The sequence below is a fragment of the Pseudonaja textilis genome, chromosome 12 (assembly GCF_049901715.1).
Source record: "Pseudonaja textilis isolate UNSWEBS1 chromosome 12, rPseTex1.2, whole genome shotgun sequence".
Lineage (NCBI taxonomy): Eukaryota > Metazoa > Chordata > Lepidosauria > Squamata > Elapidae > Pseudonaja > Pseudonaja textilis.
In genome coordinates, this window is record NC_142001.1 from 11,882,349 (window position 1) to 11,904,267 (window position 21,919).

Sequence of the window (21,919 nt, forward strand, 5' to 3'; positions counted from 1 at the left end):
ACCATTGTTTATCCACCCCCTTTTTAAAATGTGTGTGTGTGTGTATAGACAGGCAGGCAGGAAGGCAGGCAGGCAGATAGATTGCATGAAAGTCGTCGTAATCAGTAAGTCAAGTTGTGGACTAACCTGCTAAATGAATTTTGCACATTTTGCAGATGTGATGCAAAGCCAAATGGCTTATCAAAACCACAGAATGAATAATTCTGAGTCCCTTTTACATTTGTGGTCTTAAGGAGCTGAAATTCAACAGATGCGGTTTTTAACCTGACGGCGACAGTTTCAAGACAATCACAGTTGAATTTCTACCTCAGGCCATGGCTAAAGGCCCATCAGCAGTCTGACCTTCTCCTGGGAGAGCAGCCGAAAATATATTGGGGTCCCTCAATAGATGAAAACATCTTTTTGCATCAGTTTTCAACAACTGGCCTTATTTATAACAACCATAGTTATCCTGATCAATTCACCTTGGCCAAGCAGTGCACCTTGCTGTACAAGGAGAGATTTAATTTGGAAATAAGGAGAAACTTTCTGACAGTGAGAACAATCAACCAAGGGAACAGAAGTTGCCCTCGGAATTTGTGGCAGCGCCATCACTTGAGATCTTCAAGAAGAGATTGAACTGCCATCTGTCAGAAATGGTGTAGGGTCTCCCGCTTGGGCAGGGGGTTGGACTAGATGACCTATAAGGTCTCTTCCAACTCTGCTAATCTGTTAAATCTGAATGAATGTATTAATCTTCGGCCCCTAATGATGCTATTTATGTGGCACTTGGAAATTCAATCCAATTTTCTCCATTATCGTACACTCTGGCAGGTAAATAGGAAGTTCACCTGCAGAATCACCTGTCATTAGTTGCTAAAGCAAGAATGGGCGAAAGCAAGACTTGAACCTCTTAGATGGCCTTATGGGCAGGTTGTCCGAAGTCCCCCGTGCTAATTGCAAACTCTTTCTGCAAGTCATCCATTTAGTGATCTGGGGTCTTTCCATTCCCGAATGCCTGCTGGGTGGGAGGTATCAAGAGGAAAATTAGATGCCAAAAGGAATGTCCAAAAGACAATGGGGACAGGAAGCGTGAAGGATAAAGGGGCTTTTAATTCATTTTGATTCCACTGCTTGCTTCAGCGCGGTTGATGGATGCAGAGGTTTGCTCTTTCCCCATAATTATTATTTATTTCGTTTGGTTTGTCAAGCATGTATGAGAAAACAAATCTAAGTATGAACATAACATATAAACATATAAGTATAAACAGGTATAAGTATGCATAATAAATGGGTATGAATAAATGGGAGGATTAGGGGAGGGACGGTAGGCATGCTGGTGCCCTACATGCACACACCCCCTCCAGGAAGGAACGGCCTGAATCGGACAAGGTTGCCAACGTTAAGGATGACCCTTAGCAGCAACTAGCAATGGGTGAAGCCTCTTTTGTACCCTACGGGCATCAGCTTATTGTGTCGTGATTATAAAAAGGCTGGCAGAATCATGGTTAGGGGTGGCCATGGTTTGATTGTTGGGAGGCCAAGTAGCCCAAGCATGTTCTTCTGTATCTCACGGGGGGCTTGGCCAAGGAGAAGCCCACCCAGAGAAGACAACCTGGAGAAGGTAAACCCCCCAAAAAAAACCCTCAGCCTGGTTCCCTCTTGGGTGTCACACCGGAGTGGGAGGGAAATTCTCCTTTTTTGTTTTTTTAAAGAAGGCCTTTCCTACTCTTTGAGATTTCAACTTCTGACAACTCTTCCCCGTTCATCCTTCCGGCTTTGTCACCTCGCGTCCCTCCGAGAATGACGTCCCACTCATTGGAGTAAATCTTTCTCCCCATATATACACCCCCAAACCCCGCCCTCCCGCCTCCCCCTTTAATCTTTAAGGGGGTGGGTGGGTGGGTAGGAGAATAAAATTAAAATTAATAAAATTTTAGTTTTTAAACTGTGCATTTCCATCGCCGACGCGACAGGGAAGACCACGGGTCTAGTTTTCTGCTTTGGAACCCGGCTTAGCAAGGACCCCCTGGTCCCGGTCGGAGGATGATGGGAGCGGTAGTCCAGGGTAGTCTCCAAAAAGCACCGGCTGGGCGGGCTGGAAGGACAGTCGGACGAGCACCTGGGACCCTGCAGGGAAAGAAGGCTGGTGGTCTCTCCACCCGCTGCTTCTTCTTCTCCTGCTCGCCCCCTTTACCTCCCCCCCACCCCGCTCCTCCCTTTCCCCGAGCGGTGTGTAACTTGAGAACTAGCACCTTGGCTTCTCTCTTTTAACTCTTCCCGGCCGTCCTTTTGTTCTCCGCTCCGGCTGCAGGAGCGGTTTGCCCACCGGGGGGGGGGGTCGTCCCCCCACTCCTCATAACCCCCCCCTCCCACCCCAATCCCGGGGGAGAGGGGGGGCGGGCTCGGGAGAACTTGGCAGGCTGACTCTCCGGGCTGGAGTCCCGTCCCCCCCAACACACACACACACACACACACACACACACACACTCCCGGCCCCCTTGGCTGCTTTGAAAGTGGTCAACCCAACCCAACCCAACCCAACCTTCCTTAGTTGGCAGCCGGGGAATGAGGGGTGGGAAAAGGTGGAAGCCCACCCCACTCCGCCCCACCCGCTCCCCGGGCTGCCCCGCCGCGCCTCCCTTGACCCCCACCCCTCCCCGCTCGCCCTCCTTTTCACACGTTGGCCTCGGTCCGCAGACCCCTCCCCGAGCCGCCCGTCCCCCGATCTCCCACAATCCTTTCTCCGAAAGCCAATCGCGCGGAGCTTGCTTGCGTACAAGGCTTGCCAGAAAACTCCGCCTCCTTCCCGCTTCGTAGCTCCGGAGCCTTTTCTCGTTCCAGGATGCCGCGGAGGAGCCCGGCGGAGCTGCTGGCCGGAGAGGAGGAGGAAGAGGAGAAGAAGGAGGAGGAAGCGCCGCCGCCGCCGGCCGATGTCAGCGCCAGCCGAGCCTGAGAGGAGGCACGTGTTGGCCTTGGCCAGGTGAGACAACCCCCCCCCACCTTTCTCCGCGCTAGCTTGCGGCTCCCCTTGACCCAGCCCCGCGCCGGCATCGCTTCGGCTCCGGACCCCTCCTGGCTCCGTCCTTCCTTCCCCACCCACCCCCAGCCGAGCCCAGCCAACTTTAGGGGAGGGGAGAAGAGGGGGGGGGGAGAAAAGTTTCCGGACATTGAGTGGGGGGGCGACCCGCGGGGTAGAACCCAGAGATTCCTCTCTCCCCCCTTCCCCCCTTCTCCTTCTGTCCCACGTCGCGCTAAACCGGGGTTTCTTAAGCCGTGGTTTGGAATGGGGAAACTAAGGCACGATTGGCTGAGCTCAAGGGGACACACGCGGAACCTCCGGCTGCCGAGCTAGCCCGCTCTGGCCGAGTTCACGCAAACCAACAAGGCAGCATCCGAAGCGTCTGGTTGTTTGGTTGTTTGTTTACGGTGTCGGGACGGGGATCGCGGAGTGGGGCTTGGAGCATGGGCTTCCTAGGGATCGCCCTTCGACTTATAGACCGCTTCGCGAGGCTTTTACAGCCCTTCTCTAAGCGGTGTACCGAGTCAGCCTATTATTGCAGTCCCCCCCGCGCCCCAAACACACACAATCTGGGGGCCTCGTTTTACCAACCTCGGAAAGACGGAAGGCTGAGTCAACTCCAGGAGCACTTAGACTTGTATACCTCTTTGCAGCCCTTCTCTAAGCGGTTTATAAAGTCAGCCCTCTTGCTCCCAACAATCTGGATGCTCGTTTTACCGACCTTGGAAAAATGGAAGGCTGAATCGACCCTGAGCCGGTCAAGATCAAACTCCTGGCTGTGGGCAGAGTCAGCCTGCAAAACTATATTCTAACCACCGGGAAGGAAGGAAGGAAGGAAAGGAAGGAAGGAAGGGCAATAGCACTTAGACTTATATACCACTTCACAGTGCTTTACAGCCCTCTCTAAGCGGTTTACAGAGTCAGCCTCTTGCCCCCAACTATCTGGGTAAACATGAGAAGCTGGAGAATGGAGGGGGGCCTTTCTAAGTTATAGCCTGTGGCAGCCAAATATGACCCCCCCACCCCCACCCCCGCCTCCTGGGAAGTAAAACTCAGGTAACCTTATTATATAGATTAACAGAGTTGGAAGGGACCTTTTAGGTCATCCAGTCCAACAAACACACACACACACACACACACACACACACACACACACACACACGGCCAAGCAGGAGACCCTACACCATTTCTGACAGATGGCAATCCAATCTCTTCTTGAAAGCCTCCAGGGATGAAGCTCTCACAACTTCCGGAGGCAACTTCCAGAGAGATGTGGTTTTGTTATTTTATTTTTTTTAAAGTGTGTATTAGGATTGCAGCTTGCCCAGGGAAAGCCTGCTGGGTTTTAGGAGGGAATAACCGCCCCCGCCCTCCACACACACACACAGACACACCCCTTGGGCTCTTTCCCCTTTGTTTTTTGGTGGGCAGGGGAAACAAAGGCATTTGGAGATAGTATAATATGCACAGAGTGGCCCCGTTTCGTTTAACTTTGAACGTTTCGCTTTGCCCTGGCTGGGATAAAGGCTTGTGTTTTCATTCCTGACTCTGGGTACAAAAATGCAAGGAGGGTCAAAAAAAAAAGACCCATGCCGGAAAGAGAGAGAAAGAGAGACAGAGAGACAGAGAGAGAGAGAGAGAGAGAGACAGAGACAGAGAGACAGAGAGAGATGCAGAGAGAGAGAGAGAGAGAGAGAGTGAGAGAGAGAGACACACACATCCCAACAGGAAGCAGGGCCTGTCAAAAGCAGCCAGCTTTTCCCCAGATCCTGCTTCAAAGGGTTTTACGGAGTCCAAGGGGGCTTCTAAACAAAACAGACCTTCCCCTGGGAGAAGCGAGTTGAGGACCACCACCGAGAAGGCCTCTTTGCCTTGTCCCTGCTTGGATGTACCTTGATTTCCCCCAAGGCCAACTCCAGGCCTGGAGGGGTTTCTCCGTCAGTCAGTCACAGTTTTCTGAAGGGGATCTTGAAGGTCTTCTAGTCCAACCCCCTGCCCGAGTAGGGGACCCTGTGCCATTCCACACAAAGGGCTGCCCAATCTTTCCTTTGAAACCTCCAGGGATGGCACAGCAACCACAACTTCTGGTGAATGGTTCTCGCTGGCAGGAAATTTCTCCTAGGTTGCGCCTCTCCTCAATCACTTTCCACCCGTTGCTTCTTGTCCTGCCTTCAGGTGCTTTGGACAATAGGTGGACCCCTTCTTCTCTGGGGCAGCCCCTCAAATATCGGAAGACTGCTTTCCTGTCACCCCAATCCTTCTTTGCATGAGACTAGAGGCATCCCGTTCCTGCAACCCGTTCATCCTATCCGCAGCGGTGCTGAGAAAGTCATTCAGGTTAGACAAGCGTAAACAACCACTGGAGGACTCGGCATGGGGGCTTCCAGGCCAGATGTAGGTACCCCCCCCCTTTCCCTTTAACCTGCATGTCCACAGCCACCTGGTTAATTTCTCCTTTTAATAATCGTAAAGCCAGCAGTATCCTGTTGCTGAAATGGCAGACATAACCATTGGCTTCCTTTTCAATCCAATCTACCGCCTGCCTGTGCCTCATTTTATTTATTTATTTGATTTATATTGCTGCCTATTCGCCCCTGGCAACTCAAGGGTATAATTTCCCCCCCCAGGGAAGGGACATCACTCACAGATTTATTTAAATCAGTGGCCACCCAACTTTTGGGGCACCAGGGACCGGTTCCGTGGAGAGAGATTTTTTTTTCCCAAGGACCAGTTTGCTGGCCTGTGTCAGGAAATGAAATTCACCTGTGCGATTCCCTTCTTCTTCTTCTTCTTCTTCTTCTTCTTCTTCTTCTTCTTCTTCTTCTTCTTCTTCTTCTTCTTCTTCTTCTTCTTCTTCTTCTTCTTCTTCTTCTTCTTCTTCTTCTTCTCCTCCTCCTCCTCCTCCTCCTCCTCCTCCTCCTCCTCCTCCTCCTCCTCCTCTGCTCACTCAGGTAAGGGTGGGTGATGCCAGTGACTGCTAGTGAGCCGAAACAGGCGTGCAGATGTAGTGCCTTGAACAACAGGGATCTCGGTAGCATCCTGGCCTCCGCATGGAGATCTGTAATGGAATTGAAGCTGCAAAGAAGCATAGCTGGAGCTTTAATGCATTTCTATCGCCATAATTCCCTGGCTGGCTGGGGAATTCTGGGAGTTGAAATCCACACATCTGAAAGTGGCCCAGGGTTGAGAAAAACTGGTACAGAGGCAGGTACCAGTTGCTTAGTACTTAGTGATTCATGCCAGCTCTGTTTTCCCGGGCCAAATACATTCAGCGATTGAGGTCTGGAGTTCAAATCCCTAACTCTAGCCCTAACTCAAATATATAGTTCAAATCCCTCCCTTCGGTCAAATTACACAACTTCCCAAGATCGTTAGAAGAACTAAAATCAGAGGAGGAAGGAGGGAATGATTGAAATAAATCCAATAAATAAATACACTGGAATTTTCATTCCAAGGCTGCTTTGCCTACATATGACAAGTAACCAACCTTCCAAGGAAAATGGGGGGAAAATTAACAAACTACTGATGAATCCCAAACTTTCCATGGAAATACCATTTCTGTTTGGTTCTTCTGTTAGCACTCTAACCTTTCATAACTCTGTGATCTCCAGACATGATGGGTTACAACTCCCATCATCCTAGACTTCCACCCCAGGTGGAAGGGGAGGATGGATGCTGCACTCCAACTTATCTGAAAGGCACAGCTGTATAGACTAGGTGATGTTGTGTAGGTCTCTGATCTATCATCCTTAGCATTTGTTCAAACTCATCAAAAGAATTGTTCATATGCAGGAATGTCTTTTCCCAATTAATATCTTTTGCTAATGTCCTGCTTGCAATCTCCATACTGTAGTTTTCAGACATTATTGATATTGGTTACATGTTACTTTTTTATTTTGGAAAAGAAAAGGAATAAGAAACTACTTTTTTAAAAACAAAAGTCCCAACAGTGTGGCAGGTGCTTCTCTATAATATTATAGTAATATTAAAGAATTTAGAACAGGCTAACCCCAAATGCTAAAGGGATTCTTATCTATTGTATTTTCTTATAACATGCAGGCATCTGTTTGCCGTAAGAATAAATGGACAAATTCAGTTGACAATCTTATACGGGTTGAAAAACTCTTCCCTATTCACTGGACAGCAGAGAGAGTGTGAAAGAATTGGGTTTTTTTTCTGAATGTGAAAAATAGAGAAAGGACTACATCTCTTACACGAGTGCTGGGGCAATATTTTATTAAATTAACTCCAAGTTCACACAAACTTTTCACGATTAAAGGAGCAAAGCAAAGCAAAATCCAGTTCTGGTACAAAATCAAATTAATGCGATTGAGAATGACATTTTTTAAATGTGTAATTTCCTTCTCAGAAGAAGAGCATCCATCTCCCCACAGCATGCTGGCCTATGTGGCTTAGATTTGCAACACAGAGTAACAACACTGGCCAGATTTGCCCAGTGAAGTGCAAAATAGCTTACCATATTTTAACATGTTGTGCGAAACTAATCCCAGATTCAAAGTCGCACTTTATTTTGTGGGGTCCCCAGGTGTCATCCAGCCATTGTTTCTCTCCTCCCCACCTCCCCCAGTTTTCACCCAGAGTGGCTGTTTGTGAGAATACAAAATAAGAAAACCATTGCAAATCACATTCACTTCCCAGAGGAAACACCGTTTATAAACATTGTGTTTATAAATGGTGTTTCCTCTTTTATTTAAAATGTCAGGCATCACATTGGCAACACAGCACCCATATTTTAAAATACGAGGAATTAATTCAGACTTACTCCTCGGAAATCAAAGCATCCTCGAATAATGTTAAAACACTTGCTGAAGAGAGTCTGATCTGATCTTCAGAAGAAGTAAAATGCTTAATTTGTCCCACAGAGTGGTAGAAACCAGGGGTGGGATTCTACCAGTTCGCACCTATTCGCTAGAACCGGTTGTTAGCATTCTAAGCAGTTTGGAGAACCGGTTTTTAGAAGAAATTACTGGCCTAATCCTGTAAGGAAGGCAGGAAGGAAACATTCTGGTGTTGCTTACAGAAACTGTCTCTCCATTAACTCTTATTACATTCTTGGCAGGACTAGACTTCCTGTCTCAGGAACTGCTCTGGAGTTTTTCCCCCTCCTTTGATGGTACTTTGCTTGTGTGGAGTGACCATTCAAAGTTACAATGGCATTGAAAAAAGTGACTTATGACCCCTTTTCACACTTATGACTGTTGCAGCATCCCCACAGTCATGACAGGCCAGGCGAGGAGATGCATGCCTCGATGTGAGTGATGTTGAGTTGGCCACGCCCAGCCAGTCACCTGACCACCAAGCCACACCCACCAACTAAGCCATGCTCACAGAACCGGTTGTTAAAAAATTGAATCCCACCCCTGGTAGTAATGTAATGTCCTCAAGGCTGGGGTAGACTTGCAGCTCTGCTGAATTTTGATTCCCACTGTATCCTGTGGGTTGCAGTCACCAGAAAAATACCCAGGTGAAGAAGATCGTTTTAAATATTATTCATAGTTTTTCCCTTTATATTCTGTGCGTACTTTGGCTCTGATTCTGCCCCCTCCCATCTCTTTCATTTTTAAAAAACAAAACAAAAGCTCTGCTATGGTACCGTGGGCAATTTTCTAGATCAGTGGTCGCCAACCGGTGGGCTGGTGGCCCATGAGAAAATTTTGGTGCTCCGCAGAGAAATGTCACCCCCAAAGTACCCCCCAAAGCAATTAATCCAGGCTGCATTTTATTAATTTGGTTCTGACTCCACTTGGGGTCTTGCATAATGCAAAATGAACGCCCGGCAAAAAAAAAAAAAATGGTTAAAATTTCAAAATCCCAAAAAAGTCTGCAGGAAAATTCTCCACCCTGTTTTCTTACCGATCGATCATTCTTTATTTGGGATGGCAGGATACCATCTCCGTTCTCAGGGGGAGAGAGAGAGAGAGAGAGAGAGACTTTTGGCTTCATGCAAGGAAAGCAGCAGAAGCAGCAGAAGTCTTTCTTTCTTTCTCTCCCCCAAACTCCGCCAGAAAGGAGTCTTTGCCAGCGCAGCCTCTTGGAGCAGGAGGCCTTGCAGGGTCACAAAGACTCATTTCTGGCGGAGTTTGAGGTGAGAGAAAGAAAGACTTTTGTTGCTTTCCTTGCATGCAGCCAAAAGAAGAAGAAAAAGCGGAAATAAGCAGCCCAGTGGCCAGGTGAGGTGCGTGGGTGAGTGAGGCAAGTTTTTCCCTCTCCGCCCTTCCCCCCCTCCCCTCACTACCTCGTGTTGTGCGCAATGCAAGCAACGCAAGCCTTGTGGTCCCGCGGGCCATGTGTTCCTGCACAGCCTAGATTAATTGCTTTGGGGTGTGATATTTCTCTGCGGACCACCAAAATTTTCTCGCGGACCACCAGTGGTCCCCAGCCCACTGGTTGGCGACCTCTGCTCGATGGCGTCCTTGCTCTTCATACAATTTTAACTTTTTTTTTTTTTTTGCTGGGCTTTCATTTTGCATTATGCAAGACCCCAAGTGGAGTCGGCAACTGAATTAATAAAATAGCAACCTTCGCTCCCGTTTCGGTAGAATCAAGATTTTCACGCTCCATCTGTTTCTAGCCTTTCCCTGGACTCTGATCTTTGTATATTGTATGATATTGTAAGGAGGAACTACACCACAAAATATTGCTGGGTAGATCGAGCAGATCCTGTGTACCATTCCACTGAAATGGTGAATCGAATTGAGGTTCTCACAAATGGAGCATAAGCCTTCCCATTCTATGCGGTTTGTTCCCATATCCTTCTGGTTTTCTGTTCTTCCTTTCTGTCCCGTATCGTCAAGCCAGATTCTATGACTACTGCATATTCTTGTTTTTATTAGTTTTATAATTTGTTTTCATTACTGTTTTATTACTGAGGGTTAGATGAGCAAAGAGAACCAGGTTGGCGTTAGGGTTAAGGCATTCGGTTAGAAACCAGGGGATTGGGAGTTCTAGTCCTGCCTTAGGTGCAAAGCCAACTGGGTGACTTTGGGCCAGTCTCTCTCTCTTTCTCTTTCTCTCTTTCTCTTTTTCTCTTTCTCTTTCTCTCTCTCCTCTCTCTTTCCTCTTTGTTTCTCTCTCTCTTTGTCCTTTTTCTTTCCCTCTCTCTCTCTCTCTCTCTCTCCTTTTTGTATCTCTCTCTCTCTCTTTCTTTCCTTCTCTCCCCACTTTCCCTAGGAAGGAGACAATGGCAAACCACTTCTGAAATCTTGCCAAGAAAACAGCAGTGACTTGTCCTGGAAATTGCCATGAGTTAACAATTGAGACTCTGAAACATTTATTCTTAAAATTTTTCGTACTTCTTGTATTATTTCTGAAGCCATTCCCCTTCTCAGCAAAATGAGAGTTCTTCCTTGCCATCCTTTTCAGTTACGGAAATCTGTGCTTGAACTTTGCAGATAAAATAATAGCGGAGCCTATCCACCTGACACTTCCATCCTTATTCTTCCTGCAAGGATTCAAAGCAGCTGTCATGGACCTGTTCTTCGGCCTTTATTCACACACAACAACTATGTCCTAGATCCAGTTCTCATGCCAAGCTGCGACATGTTTCGTTTCATCTTAGCATGTTGTTAAGGACTCAAGCCATTTTGTAAATCGTGTTTATAAATCAAGCCAGTTGTGATTGATTCCACCACGGTTTCTTTAATCATAGACCCCAATTGGTTGACTTCCCACAATACGTTAAGACCAAAACCAAGATATCACAGGATGATGTAATAAACTCATCTCATGAATTTCACGGCAAAATAGAAACTGAAATCAGACATATTCTCAACTGCTGTTCTATTCAGCTAGCTACCCTGCCTCTTTAGAAGATCCTTCCTATCAAATCTCCAGATCTCCTCTAACCAATCTGGTGCTCCCTTGTATCAGACCACAACTGACATTATCTCTAGTCAGCAAAGTCAATCGTAGTTTACAAAATAGCTGATAGATATCAATTTGTTTTTGAATCCACTTGTTTGAAGAAAAAAAAAACTTATTGCTTTTAATATTTCTAGTGGCGGAATCTCTTATTAGATGCTATCTAAAATATAAGTTCACGCAGAAGGATGGAAGAGAAAAAAAAATTATGTTTTCCAAGCAGATAAAGTTAAGAGCATATAAATTTGAGATGTGAGCAAAAAAAATTATTAGGATTTCCTCCAATGTACCCTTGCTTCTTCTTTTCCTTTAAATGGGACAAGAAAAAAAAAACTTATAGTATTGGAAAGCCAAAACAGGTAGACATTAGCTTGTCGATGTAGCAGGGTGGGGCTTGAGCTTGAGATAAGCCGGAGCTTGAGATAATGGCATGAAAACAAAAATTTTGTGCGTCCTTGAGGGCACTTTCTTAGTTTGTTAGAAGGGATGCCTCTCGCCTCTCCCACAGCACACAAGAAAGTTTTTGGCCCTCCAGACAGCAGTATTCCCCTCTCTGCTGGCTGCATATTTTCTTTTAAGCATCAGAGAAAGTTCCTTGGAGCATAAACTTTGCTTTCAAGCTGAGAAACATGTGCTCTTCTTCTTAAGAGCCCCACAGAAAGGTGGGATGTGTACCGAATTTGGCCAATCCCTCGAAATAAACGGATTAACCGAGTTGGAAGGGACCTTGGAGGTCTTCTAGTCCAACCCCCTGCTCAAGCAGGAGACCATTCCAGACAAGTGGCAGTCCAGTCTCTTCTTAAAAGCCTCCAGTGTTGGAGCACCCACAACTTCCAGAGGCAGGCAGTTCCACTGGTTAATTGTTCACGCTGTTAGGAAATTTCTCCTTGGTTCTATCTTGATTCTTGATTCCATCGGTTGCTTCTTGTCAACTGAGCAGCAGGAAAGAAGCACAGTTCATACTTGGGTGGAAGACCAAGAGGAAATCCTTCAGTTACAGCTCAGCTGGGAAGTACAGACAGACAGTCACACATAGATACACTCACAAAACACGTCCTATTCTTAAGCAACGAACCTTGCCTGGATGTAACCCTGTAATCACCATGACTCACACTGGAGACTCACTTTTGCTAACTGGTTACAAGAGGCTCTGGACCAGTGGTGGGATTCAAATGTTTTGTTACTACTGGTTCTGCGGGCATGGCTTGGTGGGCGTGGCTTGGTGGGCATGGCAGGGGAAGGTTACTGCAAAATCCCCATTCCCTCCCCACCCCACTAACCTGCTTTCCAGCTCCATTCTCCTGTGCAGGGCAACCAAAGAAGACCCAGCCAATCAGGTGGGACTCAGGAGGCGGGGAATAGATGGGAGCGGGGCCAATCAGAGGCAGTATTTGCCGGTTCTCCAAACTACTCAAAATTTACGCTACCGGTTCTCCAGAACTGGTCTGAACCACCTGAATACCACCCTCTGCTCTGGACAGAGGAGAGTATGTAATAAGTAGGCAATTCGTATTTACAGCTAGTGCTCGACTCTCGACTGCAATCGAGCCCAGGATTCCTGTTGTTAAGCGAGACATTTGCTAAGTGAGTTTTGCGCCGTTTTACTTGCCACTGTTGTTAAGAGAATCACTGCAGTTGGATAAATTAGTAATTCGGTTGTTAAGTGAATGTGGCTTTCCCATTGACTTGGTATGTCAGAAGGTCGTAAAAGGGGATCATGTGACCTCGCAACCATCATAAACGCGAGCCGGCTGCCTGTTCGTTAAGCCCATATTGCATGTAAAGAGAAAGCAAATAAAATACATATAAAAATATAATATTATATATGTAGATATCAAAATTAAACACGAGTCAGTTGCGAAGCATCTGAATCTTGATCACGCAGTCATGGGGACGCTGCAAAAGTCGTAACTCTGAAAACCCGGTCGTAAGTTGGGTTTCCCACTGCCGCCTTCCCTTCGAACGGTCAGTAAATGAACCATTGGAAGTGAAGGACTGCCTGTTTTTGAACGAGGGTTGCAGGGAGCGTTTGAGGATGAAAGAAAGGCATTCTTTCCAATTTTGAGTTTCGCTGGCTTTAGGAAGTTTTCTGCTTTGCTGCGTTTGAGCCAGCAGGCGCTCAAATCGGCTGTCAATCCACAAGGATCAGGCTTGGAATAGATCCTGCGCCGCTTGGGATTCCGGCCGAGCAGGATCGGTTCCTTTGGGAGGGTTCAACTGGCCAAAGAGGAGGGGTGAAAGTCTTTGGCTGCTTAAGCTCTGGATGATGTAGAGGCCATGGAGCTGGCCCCAAAACACACGGTCTTAGTGAAGCAGGAACTAGGCACAGGGGGACTTCAAACTTGGCAGCTTTAAGACTTGTGGACTTCAACTCCCAGAATTCCTCCTCCAGTTGTGTTAGCTCAGGGATTCTGGCAGGTGAAGTCCACAAGTCTTAAAACTTGCCTAGTTTGAAGACCCCTGATCTAGGGCTGCAGGAACCCACGGCGTGTCATAACACGCAGGAGATCGACCAAGTGGCACCTGCAGCAAAGAGCTGCAGCTCGGGCTGAACTCCCGGAGGGTGCCTGCAGCTTGCAATACCCTCTTTCAGATGATTCCATTTGAGTTTCCTTCCTTCCTTCCTTCCTTCCTTCCTTCCTTCCTTCCTTCCTTCCTTCCTTCCTTCCTTCCCTCTCTCTCTCTCTCTCTCCCCCCTCTCTCTCCCTCCCCCTCCCCCTCTCTCTTTCAAAAAAAAAAGAGATGTCATTTGTTCATTCTCTACTCGTTAGATCCAGGTCTCTTTAGGCCTAGTGTTGCGAGACAGTATTCCAGGGGGTGCAAAAACTTGAGTTTAGAAGTTTTCAAAATTATATACAGAACGATGTGCATGTAATTATGTCCTGTTGTAAGGGGTGTGAGAATATATCTGAAGCATTCCAGGGCTGCAGGGTGGGTGGGTGGGTGGGTGGGTGGATGGATGGATAGATAGATAGATAGATAGATAGATAGATAGATAGATAGATAGATAGATAGATAGATAGATAGATATAGGTAGGTAGGTAGGCAGATAGATAGATAGATAGATAGATAGATAGATAGATAGATAGATAGATAGATAGATAGATAATTAGGTAGGTAGGTAGGTAGATGATAGATAGATAGATAGATAGATAGATAGATAGATAGATAGATAGATACGATAAGTAGGTAGGTAGGTAGGTAGGTAGGTAGGTAGGTAGATAGATAGATAGATAGATAGATAGATAGATAGATACGATAAGTAGGTAGGTAGGTAGGTAGGTAGATAGATAGATACGATAGGTAGGTAGGTAGGTAGGTAGGTACGATAAGTAGGTTGGGACCTCTGCTTTAGGCGTTTTGAGTTCCGTCTTTCGCTCTACCGTCACCCCCTCCCTCTTCGGAGAAGCCCAATCTGGGTCTTTAGCATGACACGCAACCCCCACACGCACACATACACAAACACACACATACACACACACACCGATCTGTCCATTGTAGCACCAAGACAACACTTTCCAACAGATGATAGTAGGGAAAGTCCAAGTACTTCTCGACTTACAACAGTTCCATTTGCACAAGTGCCGGGAACTTCCACTAGTGTCTGTTGCTCGTGGGGACCGGTTCCAAAAGTGGGGTGGGGACCCCCGATTTAAATCACCTCCAGTCATTCAGTGTGGCACTGAAGAAACTTAATGATGTCCAGATATGGGCTGGAGGGCGGTAGCTCCCTTCCGTTAACTACTACTTCGCAGATGTATGATGCAAAGGGGGTTGGACTAGATGACCTCCAAGGTCCCTTCCAACTCTGTTATTCTGTGATTTAGATGAAAGGTCGATATTGTATTGTGAGGATGTTACAGGTAGTCCTCGACCTACAACAGTTCATTGAGTGAACGTCCGAATTTAACATGACACTAAAGTGACTTATGACCGTTTTTCACACTTAATAAACATTGCAGCATCCCCACAGTCATGGGATTTATATCCAGATGCTTGACAACTGACTCATATTTAGTGTCCCAGGGTCACCTGATCATCTTTTGCAACTGTGTGTGTGTGTGTGTGTGTGTGTATACACACTAGCTTGATACCCGTGCTATACACGTGGTCGGGCTTAGTTTTTGGAGAGGAAAATAAGGGGAAAAAATTCTGCCTCTGCCTACCAGCATCCATTGGTATTCATCTGGCTAGCGTCCTGTCAGTGTGTGAAAGAATTGAGGGTTGTTTGGAAAGTGAAATAGTATTTGCTATGTGAGCAAGGAGACAGCAAGGAGCCTGGGCGTGGCTTAGCTCAACTGTTCTGTACTAAAGCTGCTTGCTGCTGTGAAACTGAAACTGAAACTCCTCTCCTCTGCTTGTGTTTTGCATTTGGTTTTTTTATAGAATAGAATAGAATAGAATAGAATAGAATAGAATAGAATAGAATAGAATAGAATAGCCTTTATTGTCATTGCATTCAAAGTACAATGAAATTTGAAAGCTACTCCAGCACAGTGCCCCAAACAGCACATTACAATCACACTACACAGTATTTAAAAAATAAAATAATTAAAATAATAATAATAATAATACTAAACCTAGTCTAAAACCTATTTAAAACATATATTAAGTTAGATAGTTTAAAAATGCTACTTTATATATAGAACTAAATCACAAATGTACTGTTTGATTCAAGACAATTATTGCCTTAATTTTTCAAGTGGGGAGGGGGAGTAGAACTCCTTAGCATCAGAGCGTGTTAATAACAAAATAATAATAATAATAATAATAATAATAATAATAATATAGGAAATACTAATGCTCTGATGGTCATTTTGAAAAATCCTTTCTTAGTGAGCATCAAGAAGCCAAGAGGAACATGTGTTAAATTTCAAGTTTGTAGGCTTTACAGTTCTGGAGATTTTGTGATGACGCGTGAGTGGCATTTCGCTTTTATATATATGTGTGTGCGTGTGTGTGATACATTTTTCTTTAATAAACATAAAAAACTCTATGAATGGCATGTTGTCTGAGTACAGTTGGTTTTAAGCAACAAAAAGACGACAAGCATCATGTTAATCACAATATACCTATCATTGATAATGATCGCATAATAACAGTATTAGTGGTTTATGCGCAACCTTCTGACAAGCAAAGTCCTCAGGGATTGGCCAGGTTTGCTTAACAACCGGGTTGCCCGTTTAACAACTGCAGTGGATTCGCTCAGCAGACGTGGCAGGAAAAGTCGTAAAAGGGGATTTGAAGTTGTAAAAGGGGACGTAGTCCGTTTCTCATTTAGCAACATACATTCTGAGCTCAATTGTGGATGTACTCCAAGGACCACCTGTGCTTAAATGGAAAGTATAGAGAATGGAGAAGTGGAAGATCCTGTGAACCAGATGGCGTTTATAACTAAAATAGTAAATGTAATAATAAATGTAGCTTCTGCCCCAACCATTTCTTAACCTTCAGCCTGGAAGATTGCACCTCCAGGATCCAAATAAAGAGAGTTCTTGACTTACCAACAGTCCCTTAGCGACTGTTCCAAGTTATGAAAGATGTTCCTGGGGCATTTATAATCCAGTTCTGATGGTTGAAGTGACTGCATTTGAAGTGGTCACCAACCAGTCTGTATTTATGCTCCTATGCCCAGGGTCACTTGAATGCTTTTTATGATGTTTTTTTTGCTGAAAACCGGCGTTCGTTTCCAGATTTTGGCAAAACCAGCCCACGCCAAAGAATGGTTTCACTTAATGACTGTGGTGTTGCTTTAAAAAGGTTGTAAAATTGGATCCCTTACGTGGGTCACAACTGTCGTGATTTATGACTGTCATCGGCAGGCTCCATTACATGTGTAAGTTGAGGTCTACCTGTAATTGTACGTCTGCAGAAAGTCAGACTTCTCCCAAACTTCACTCTCCTTCACACCTGGTGTGTGAAGGGTTCCATTTTGGCAACACAACTCATGCCTGTCGAATGGGTTTTGCTCTTAACTTATAGGGTGATGAAAATAATGCAGCTGAGGTTATGGGGTTGAGGTCCTTGCCAGGATCTCTGCCAACTGCAGGAAAATTAATTTCACTTCCTTTCTCAAAAGGAACATTTTCAAATTCACCCAAAGGTACTTTTTTTTTTTCCCCCGAAAAGGAAACTGGACTTTCTTGGGAGAGGTTTTTTTTTTTTTACCCCCTCTGAAAACATTTCACTTTTCATCCAAGCAGCTTTCCAGAACCGAAGAAGCTTCTTGGATAAGAAGCAAAACATTTTCAAACAAACTCCCGTTGCCTTTTGTGGGGAAAAAATACACCTTTGGAACAACCATGATCTAGATGGTTGAGAATCTCCATAGATTTCCAGAATTCACCTGTTGGAAATCCTGGCCTCAGTCTCCCTGGCTTAGACTCTTGGTACCTGTGTAGCATTGGGTGTGTGTGTGTGTGTGTGAGGACTCTTTGCACATGCTCAGAGGCCCTTTTAAACTCAGAAGAGCCTTGGCTCAAACAGAGGGTCGTCTTACAACAAGCCACACTGCTCCTTCCCTAAGGGGAATAGTGCTCCAGAAGGTTTAGAACATCGTTCATTTGGGGGGAGTGGGGAATGCCCCTAATTCTTCCTTATTTCCAGCATGCAGAACCAGATTCCAACAGACCCAAAAAAGGGTCTGTTGGAGACTGACTGCCCCCTTTTCTCCCCCCCCCAATCTTTTGTACAGACAGGCAAGGAGGATATGAAATGTATGCAGCTTTGTTCTCTCTGCACGGTTTCGCCTCCATGCCAGGAAGATGGTTTTTCGGTTATCCCCGCAGGATAACTAAGAAGGCCTTTAACTGGGACCACATCTCTTCCCCCCCTCAACCCCCCAAGGCAGGAGAAGGGGGAACAGGGAGATCCGCTTCGTTTCCAATTGGAAAAAAAAAAAGCCCCACGATTCTTCTACGGATCCCTCTGTTCCATCTATTAACCTTTGATCTTCGAAATTTTAATCGGCATTTTCTGATCAACCACATCAACACCAAAAACTCCCCTCTGCTTCAGGTCAGGAAAAATGCTGCTTGCTTTTCGCCAGAATCTTAAGAACCGGAAGAAAACCGGAATATATATATATAGATATAGATATAGATATAGATATAGATATAGATATAGATATAGATATAGATAGATATATATAAAAATTTGGCAGTTTGTTTCTAGGAATCGCCGGTTCTAAAATAAAAATAAAAAGGGTGCAAAATTTGGAAAGGAAGTGGCTCTGGATTACACGCTGGTGCCAAGAATCCAGATCTCTCTTATTGGGCTGGCTTCCTTTATCGGATGCCTTGTGAGATTTGGAACGGGTACGCAGTGGGCAAACCTGGTCAGTGAGGCTTGCTAAGCAAACCGTGGCTTGGTGAGATGCGTGAACCGGAGTTCATTTCATCACCTGCTTGGCATCTCCTCTGCTGCCTTAAAGATGAGTATCTGGATGAGAGGAACATTCTGCGTTTGCATGTAGCCTCCTTCTCTACTTGGTCCTCCCAGAATCAAGATCGAAACGAAGGCCAGGCAGGCTTATGAGTTGGAAAGCACTGCCATGGGTGGATATCACCCTATCACGCTGCCTGCAAGACGCATGTGCTTATAATTGGATATTGCAGATACCCAGCCAATGTAATTATTACATACCTGCTAGGTTTTTCCCCCCCCCTGTCCTTGGCATATCCACTTTCAAAGGAAAACTGGGGGAAAAAAATGTTTTTTTTCCTGAAAGACCCACTGCCAATTTGGGCACCTTATCAGCCAAGCAGCAGTCCTTTTGCAAATGCATTTCCTGCTCCTATATTATTCTATACAGTTTCCAGAGGTTTTGTGTCTTTATATTCTGTTAAACCATCTGGTGATCCTGTCTTTTTGGGTCTAGATTTTCCCAGCATACTGAACCAAATCCAGACAGTCTGATAGGCGAACCGAATCGTCAAGTTTTAGCGGCTTCCGATTTGCCAAGTTAACGGTGAGTTAACCTTTTTCTTTTAAGTGATGGAAATTCGTAGATTCAACAGTCCACTATGATGTCATGTTGCTATGTTCTTCGCTGGTTGTCTGGCATAGAGAGCATCTTCCTTAGAAACTATGTGTGAGCTTTTCCTGAATGATACCAGACTCCTGCTGGTGCCATTTCATCCATTGTGCCCATTCACATATGCCAGCTCTTGAGGGTATCATGGATCAAGTGGTCTTTTAATGCTCTCGACTTGGAAAATAAATAAATGAAGTAGAGTATGCCAGTGCAAGGGCATCTACTAAAGAATTCAGTTCTTAGGCACTTGCAGATCTGTCATTGATGAAAGTACAGATAGAGGCTAACAGAGTTGGAAGGGACCTTGTAGATCATCTAGTCCAACCCCCCACCCAAACAGACCCTACACCATTTCTGACAGATGGCAGTCCTGTCTCTTCTTGAAAACCTCCAGTAATGAAGCTCCCACAACTTCTGAAGGCAACTTCTGTTCCATGGGTTGATTGTTCTCACCGTCAGAAAATTTCTCCTTATTTCTAGCTTGAATCTCTCCTTCCTCAGTTTCCACCCATTATTCCTTGTCTGGCCTTCGGGTGCCTTGGAAAAGTAAACGATCATCTTCCCAGATTATTATTTATCCTGGGCACTTTTTACCAAGCAGATAAAGTGGCTAATTGGGAACCTTTTATTTTTCTTTGCTTGCAACATATCCATCCTGGGCTGTTCTCACAACCTTAAGTGGGAAGCATACAAAATGGAACTTTATAATGGGTTGGGCACTTATGATTTCCTTACTGCTATCTAGTGTGGTCAGGCCTTTTAAAAACACCTTTCAATGTAGCCAGGGTTTTCTGCATAGGGAACCTAGGCAGCGTCTCAGGCCATACTAAACTCCCACGTTGGGAATCACCGGGCCAAACTGTGGTTGGGTAATTTGGGAGCTCAGATTGTTACGTGAACCGGTCTGTGCCAGCTTAAGATTCGGTGCAATCGTACATGTGATTCTTCATTAACCTGTAGCACTCTTAGCAACAGTTTATTGAATGAATGGATGCACATAAACTAACCGTATCAGATGTTCGGATGCACATAAACTAACAGTATCGGCTGGATTCACCCAACAGGTTGATGCACAGGCTAGCCAATCACGGCTTGGCCTAGTAAATTGTGGCTCCGTCCATTTTGGGTGTTGCGTAAGTAAGGTGAGTCGGGTTTTGGTTTACGGCAGGGGTCCCCAAACTTGGCAACTTTAAGACTTGCGGACTTCCAACTCCCACAATTCTCCAGCCAGCTGAAGTTGAAGTCCAAAAGTCTTAAGTTGTCCAGTTTGGAGACCTCTGGTTTAATGTGTTGAGTTGATCCAGCTCTGGTGGTCCGCAAACTAATAGTGTATACAGTTTATTAGGACACTGGAAATATCCAAATGGTTGCGGGTATATTGTTACAGAATACAGGTTAAAGAGGTTTTGCCTTAATGCAAACTGGGAATTGGGTCACCCAGTACAAAGAACACAGGAGATATTCTTCACGGTAGGAATCCATAGATAATTAAATACTTGCACTCTTCTTGGGAGCGATTTGCAATAATGGGAAGAAAAAGAAACATTTCTGTAATAGTTTAGAGTCTATTGCTCTTACAACCATTCCGTGAAATATATGAAATTTCTGCCCTACAAATGGCGTAGGAAAGGCAGCAGCATAAACCCCTTTTGAGTTTTCATGTGCTTAGAGAGGGCCGTAAAGCACCCTGAAGCGGTATATAAATCTAAGAGGGCTATGGCTATTCTCACTTTAGGCTAAAGTTGTTGTTTTTTTTTTCCCCCTGTGGTGAACTCAGCCTTGCGGTCTGCAAGCCAGAGTTTATGGATTAGTGACATGCACAAGACTGCAATGGCCCATTGGCCAAATCGGGGCTGAAACAAGCCTCTGTGTAGCCCACGGTGTGAATCCAAATGGCAGATGGGGAAGTAAGGGATCTGGAAGTAATCAACTCATTCTTTGGGGCTTAGCATCAGGCTTCTCCCAATCAAACTTTTTTAAGAAAAGCTGGTGTGGGGGGGGGGGAGTTGATATTGTTTGAACCGGCCGTTCCCTGCCCAAACTGGCATCCAGAACCAAGTGTCAGAAGCCGGGACTTGGGATTTTTGACAGCCAAGTTGCTTATTGCTCCTTCTTTACTCCAGGAAGTAGCTGTGTGGGCTTTAGAAAAAGGAGCTGGAGGGAAAGTGAAAATGAATTAAAACTCCCAAAACCGGGTGCCTGTCCATTAGGGGCCCTCAAATCCATCCTTCCCTGCTTTGAACTCGTTTGAAGGCAAAGCCTCCCTCGATGGGACCGTCAGAAGGGAGCCCAACTTGGATACTAGCCCCATCCAGGCCAGCTGGACAGCTTAGGATCTCTTGGGGCCCCCCCACAGCCCTTCCTCCCTCCTTCCTCCTCCCCATCGTCTGTTACCGTTCATCCCTGGACGGGCCAGGGTCATTTAAACGGTCCTCCCCAACCCTCACCCACCGTTCCCCCCACCCACCCACCCACCCATCCATCCCCAATACCAAAAGTATCGCTGGAAGAAGAGACCAGATCGCCGCGTTTAGAGCATCGCAGCCCGGGCGCGATGCACAACGCAACACCCCCCTTCTCCTTTTTCTCGCTTCTTTTCTTTCTCTCCCTTCTTCTCGGTTTTTTAGGGCCGGTTGGCAGAAGGCAAAGGAGGCCGAGAAAGTCGCTCGCTCGCTCTCTCTCTTCCGAGTCGCCCGTTAGGAAGTCAACGGCGCGATCGGGAGGGGGGCTTGATCCGGCGAAGCCAAGAAGGAACCGGGCGATCTCCCACCCACCCACCCAAGCTTAAGCCCCCCCACGCCCCCACGGCGATCTCGCGCCAGCAGCAGCAGCAGCAGCCTCGGAGCGGCCGGGGCGGGCGAGGTAGTTGAAGGGGAGACCGCCGGTTGGAAAAGCCCCGGAGAGCATCGCGGCGCGGGGAGGAGCGGAGCAACGGGCAAACGCAGCAGGGGGAAGAAAGGTGGAAGGCGGCGGCGGTTGTCCGTCCCTCTCCAGCCCCGGTC

At 46.1% G+C, this 21,919-nt stretch overlaps 1 long non-coding RNA gene across 2 annotated transcripts; it reads left to right on the forward strand.

Moving 5' to 3' along the window:
- Positions 1-2,821: 2,821 nt before the first annotated feature.
- Positions 2,822-21,614, forward strand: LOC148124784 (uncharacterized). 2 transcript variants are annotated; one of them, XR_015745064.1, is made up of 3 exons: positions 2,822-2,962; positions 5,177-5,338; positions 18,762-18,852. It is a non-coding gene; the product is annotated as an uncharacterized LOC148124784 (long non-coding RNA). The 2 variants fall into 2 exon arrangements; XR_015745065.1 differs by lacking the exon at positions 5,177-5,338 and adding an exon at positions 21,545-21,614 and having other exon boundaries at positions 2,845-2,962; positions 18,762-18,851.
- The last annotated feature ends 305 nt before the right edge of the window (positions 21,615-21,919 follow it).